Here is a 6,000-nt window from a genome sequence, read left to right on the forward strand (position 1 = left end):
CAATGAGAATGAGGTAATAACAATGATATTATATTGATTAAGTGGAATAATAAGAAAACAGAATTAGAAGTAGCAGTGAGGGTTTTCTTTAGGTTATCGGAAAAGAGGCACAAGGATTTGGTGAAGAAACGAAGAGTTGCGGTGAAGATGAAAAGTTGCAGAAGAGGCAAAGGTTGGAATCTACGGCGAAGCTCGGATTCGATCAAAGAATTATAGAGCGGTCTCCAATTCAAGGTAAGGGTGGAGTTCTAACTCTATAACCGGGAATATGATGGATGATATGTGGGGTCTTGGGTCGTTAAAATTTATACTGTGGTTGGTATTGATGTTGTCTGTGTTGGTGTTGTTATTGTCTGTGTTATTGTTGCTGTTGTGATGTTCTTTTTAGAAATCGATAAGAAACTGGTTTTGTTAATTAAATATTGTGGCAAAAGAAAATTGTCTCGTGTCGGTTTAGTACATATTAAGTCTCTGTAATGTAATATTGAGTGTAATAATAATTTGGTTCGATGGAATTATAAAAGAATGAATTCTAGAAAAATTAGGGGAAGAAGAAATAATGAAGGAAGAAGAAGAATTGGGATGGGGGGCACACCAATAAGGGGTGGGCTCCATAAGGAAGTACGGCGGGGGGGCCGTGTGCAAGGGGTGGGTGCCCCAGATTGTGAATGGAGAGTGGGGTGGGCGCCCCAGTTAGAAAAAGAAAGGGAACCACTCAGTTTGTCCTTTTCTTAATTTAAGTTGATTTCCTTATTTTTGTTTTAATCTAATGGTAATTATACTAACAGGATACATTTTATGGGAATATCTTAGCACGATTTCAGAAATCGTATATTAGTAACAGGAAAATAATTTGATAACAGATTCAAATAAAATAGCAGAAGCATATCGAAGCAGTTAGTCACCTCTCCATACGATAGATTGAAACGATTAATATTCTTTTCACAAACTTTGCAAGCTCTTACACGGGCTAAAACCGGGCTAACCAATAACCTTTGAGATTTTAATACCAGGCTAATCTCGAACCTTATCCAAGCTTTTAGTATCGGGCTAAGCTTTAACTTCATCTTGGTTTTATACCGGGCTAATCAAGAACCTATGAGATCTTAATACCGGAATAATATTGAACCTTATTCAAGATTTTAATATCGAGCTAAGCTTTAACCAGATCTTGGTTTTATATCGGACTGACCAAGAACCTATGGGATTTTAATATTGGGCTGATCTCAAACCTAAAGAGAGACTGGATCACACAATCCCCTAAATCTAAGTTTTTACGGGTTTAGCTACTAACTGTAGCAACCTGCCCTAAAAATTAAAGATTTAGAGTCGCCACCTATTCTGAAGGGCGAATAGGAAACCCTACGCAGTATAGAGATCAGGGTAAGATACTATATTCAGGTCGAGGGAAGGTGTTAGGCACCCTCAACCCTTTCCTAAAGGCTAACATTCAAAGATAAAGGTTTGTAAGGTTTATAAAGAAAGATGGCAGAAAGTAATAGGGCTAATTATGTTGACATGATTAGAGTTTTGAGGGAGGGGACTCGCCTTGTTGCCAAGTGCCTACGTATCTCCTTATGGAGAATCAGAGTCAACGTAGTTCGGGGCACAGGATTGTACGCCTTAGAATTTGATTTGAATGGTTTGAAGTTGATTTGAAATTGTTTTTGAAATGCGAAGTTCGAAGGTATTTTGAATTACCTTATCGTAGTTTGAACATCGCAGAATTGGAGAGATGAAAATCCGTGGTTTGTGATTTGATATATTTTAAGTGTTTTGGGCGTACAACCCTGATTTAATATGGCACTATTAACCGCAACGATCAATAGATTCGATCGCCATAGTTAACAGATTAGTAAAGGATTGCTGGCAATTCTAATCGATTGATTCGATTATCACTTTTAGCAAATTGATGTATTTTAATTATTAATTTATTAATTTATCGTTACCCCTCATAACCGATAGTTTCGATTACAAATAATAACGAATTGATAAGGGGAAATATGCTAATCATCATAACCAATAAGATGGTTAAAACCATTTAGCAAAATAAATTTATTTGAATTTTAATTTATAGGATTTGATTAATTAAATTAATCGATTATTAACCATCGCGACCAATAGATTTAGTCGGAACGAATAATAAATTAAATCCTAATATCTTTGATACTTTGGGCAAATGGGATGGAGCAAACCCTAATGGTTAATAAGGGTTTCTAGGGTTGTTGCCATTTTTATAATTAAAATTAATTAAAATATATTGAATCGATTTAATCGGGAAAATGATCCTAAGCCTAATTCTAATTTAATTATATTATCAATTCAATTTAACAATCAATTTATATATACATATAAATACATTGATTTAATTATACTAATAAACAAATAAATAAAATAATTAAAAAAACCTGGCCTTGATCATGTACGGCGCTCCCTTGAGAGTGCATGGTATACCTTCAGATTTGCGTACGTTAGATTGGATTGTAGGAGATCTGAAGGTAGTGAATGAGGGTTCACCGTGATCCTTTTCTGAAGGCGCTGTACTGAATCATTGAGTATGATTGTGCAACGAATTTAACCAAAATAAATGGAGACGCTGGGTATCGAACCCAGGTCCCAATGGTTGCATGATCTTCACATTTACCAATTCAGCTGCAGTTGTTAATTGTAAACAAAACCAAACAGTTCAAATAAATAAAATAAAACACACCCGATGGACAGTGCAAGTCAAACCGTGGGTCCCGGTAGCTTTTGGTGCGGCCACTCATGGAGGAGGTGAGTGGAGAGACCTTTTGACCGCCCAGTAGGTACAAGCCACGCGTAGAGAGAGAGTATGGGAGCATTGACGAACCAATGGCAGCGTCCCACACGTAGTCAACAATTCCCATGCCACTATTCATCATCTTCTTCCTCTCACTTGCAGAATTTCCTGCGATTTTTCCCACCGCCTTTCCTGCGGATTTTCTTAGGAAAATCCTGCACTCTTGAAACCTGCAAAAAATCAATTCAAACAAACCAAAGAACAGCCCAGATATACTAATACGAACCTTGTGAGTTCAATGGAGGCCTCCTACTGGCCTGTAAACGCGCACAAATATGAAAACGAAAGCAAAGCTTTCATGAGCCCTAGCTATGGTGGTTCGAATTACACACGTAAGAACCCTCATCCAATGATCCAGATCTTCTTAAAATAACATCATAAACTCAAAGAAACCGTTAGATTAAATCAACATATCGTAATTAGCGAGAAACGAAAAGGAAAAGAAAACGAATGTGAACCTCATGCAACCATGGCCTCACGTCCTCAAAAACTTATGGTTTGGCCCTAGCTCACCTTTTGACGCCTCCTCCGAATAAAGGAATGACTGGCTTCAGCTTTTAAGTGGCTGCCACAAGGGGACGAATTTCTTCAGATTTGTATGAAGTTGGAGGCTTGAAAACCCTAGCTATTTGGATGCGATTTTTCGTCCCCCCTTCTTCTCCATGTTTTTTAGAATATATATGATCTTCTTAGGGTTTCTAAATGGGCTCTTGGATCTCTTGTATCAGGTGAGAAAGAATTCTCTTAAAAAATCATGAAACTTTCTATATTGAGACCCTCCTTTTTTCTAACCAAATGCCATTGAATTTGGACCTCTTGTATTTGTTATTTGGGCCCCTTGGATGATCTAAAATGATTCATGCACTTCAATCCATTTATTTGATATTTTTCTAAATTTAATTTATATTTAAATGGATAAAAATCCATAATATATATAAAAAAAATAAAAAATCATGAAAGGGTGGGAAATCCTTGGGATTGAAGCTTGATAATTTCCATGGAGATACCTTGAGACATCTGAGACCTTAGAAATTCAAACTCCTTTGATAAAGTGCAAAACCCTAGTCTTGGATATGAGAAAATGACTTGAGACAACCTTAGAGCCTTGAGTTATCAGAGATGTGATGAAGAACCTTTGATTGAATATAGGAGGGCAAATTTTGGGGTATGACAGCTTCCCCTGTTCAATCTTCTTAAACCTGAAGAGTCAGATAGGCACGTCTGCCTATCGTGATCTAAAGGTAGAAGATGATTGGACACTGAAATGCCCTAAAATTTGCATTTGTCGAGAAGGACTTCTGAGGGAGATGGGCTTACAGATGCCACCCAGGGAAAATGTTCCTCCTTCTTCCTTCTCTCTTTTTTTTGTAAGAGCTACGCATTCAGATCGTAGCGTGGCCTAAAAAGGCAACTTTGACTTTATGCAATGTTTATGATGCATGCGATGCATGATGCAGTGCGCTTCTCAAAATAAATGAGAGCCATGTATGTATATGCGTAATGTATGAATGAGGTTAGTTAGTTGAAATGATGCATGATTGTTAGTTACGTTAATCGAAGTATGTTAGTAATTCTAAAAAGAAAAGGTAGCACCTTTGATTGTTTGTTGATGATGTTTTGGAAGATATCACTGCCGAGGGACTAACGTGATAAACCCAATTGAAGAACGGTTTAAAAATCTTGTGTGCCTGAAAAAGCTCCTAGAAAGGATGGAATACGCTTTAAAGAAGACTGCCTGAAAAGGCTCCTGAAAAGGACTGCACCAACAGGGTTATTTGCGAGGGTTATCGCAAAATTTACCTGTACCAACAGGGTTATTTGCGAGGGTTATCGCAAAATTTACCTATGCCAACAGGGTTATTTGCGAGGGTTATCGCAAAATTTACCTGCACCAATAGGGTTATTTGCGAGGGTTATCGCAAAATTTACCTGCACCAACAGGGTTATTTGCGAGGGTTATCGCAAAATTTACCTGTACCAACAGGGTTATTTGCGAGGGTCATCGCAAAATTTACCTGTACCAATAGGGTTATTTGCGAGGGTTATCGCAAAATTTACCTGCACCAACAGGGTTATTTGCCCTGGTTCGGACAAATTTTACCTGCACCAAAGGAATTATCTGCCATGGTTCTGACAAGCGTACCTGCATAAAAGTAATCGTTTGCTATAGTTCTAGCAAACATACCTGCATGAAAGAGATTCACCTGTTTGGAGACTCACGACTCAAGGGTCGGAGAAAATACACCTTTCACAACACGAGGGTTGGAAACTCACGACACGTGGGTCGGACAATACACCTATCACAACACGAGGGTTGGAGATTAGGCTTTTGTAGCGTGATTTGAATTTTGATGTAATAGTCAGACGGGAACTGACTACCAAACGAGAATTGGATTTGATGGTTTTCCAGTATGAGAACTGGACTTTGTAATGATTTAGATTGCCAATAGAAATTGGGCTTTTTGTATACGTTAATGCTAATGTGTATGTATGTATGCTAATGCCGATGCAACCCCGAGATTTTATCTCCTTAAACCTATTGAACTTGTTTAATCCATGCTTGCACCTACACCATGACTATGCTTATGTTGGCTTTGTAATGTGGATAATGCTTATGCATATACGTATGTTTTGTTGACGTAATGAGTGGAACGAAGTAATGTCTTCTGTAAGATTACCTGAAAAGGTCTTTTGAATGGATGTGAATGTTTGTCTTAAAGAAGACTATCTGAAATGATTTTTCGACATGGTAGCAATTTGTCTTAGAGAAGACCACTTGTAAAGGCTCTTAGCGTAGATAGAAATTTGTCTTAAAGAAGATCACTTGAAAAGTTCTTAGCAAGGGATGAAGAATGTCTTTAAAGACGACTACCTGAAAAGGTTGAAAGATGTCTTAAAGAAGACTACCTGAAGAGGTTCTTGAGAGGGATGACGAATTGTTTTTTTTTTTTTGAAAGGGACTACCTGAAAAGGTGCTTAGGACAAGAATGTCTCGAAGAAGGCTACCTGAAAAGGTGCTTAGAAAAGTAATGTCTTAAAGAAGACTACCTGAAAAGGAACTTAGAAAGAAGGGAACGTCTTGAAAAAGACTACCTGAAAAGGAACTTAGAAAAGTAACGTCTTGAAGAAGACTACCTGAAAAGGTATTTAGAAAAAGAATGTCTTGAAGAAGACTACCT

Source organism: Vicia villosa, unplaced genomic scaffold, assembly GCF_029867415.1.
Source record: "Vicia villosa cultivar HV-30 ecotype Madison, WI unplaced genomic scaffold, Vvil1.0 ctg.002739F_1_1, whole genome shotgun sequence".
In the NCBI taxonomy this organism is placed as follows: domain Eukaryota; kingdom Viridiplantae; phylum Streptophyta; class Magnoliopsida; order Fabales; family Fabaceae; genus Vicia; species Vicia villosa.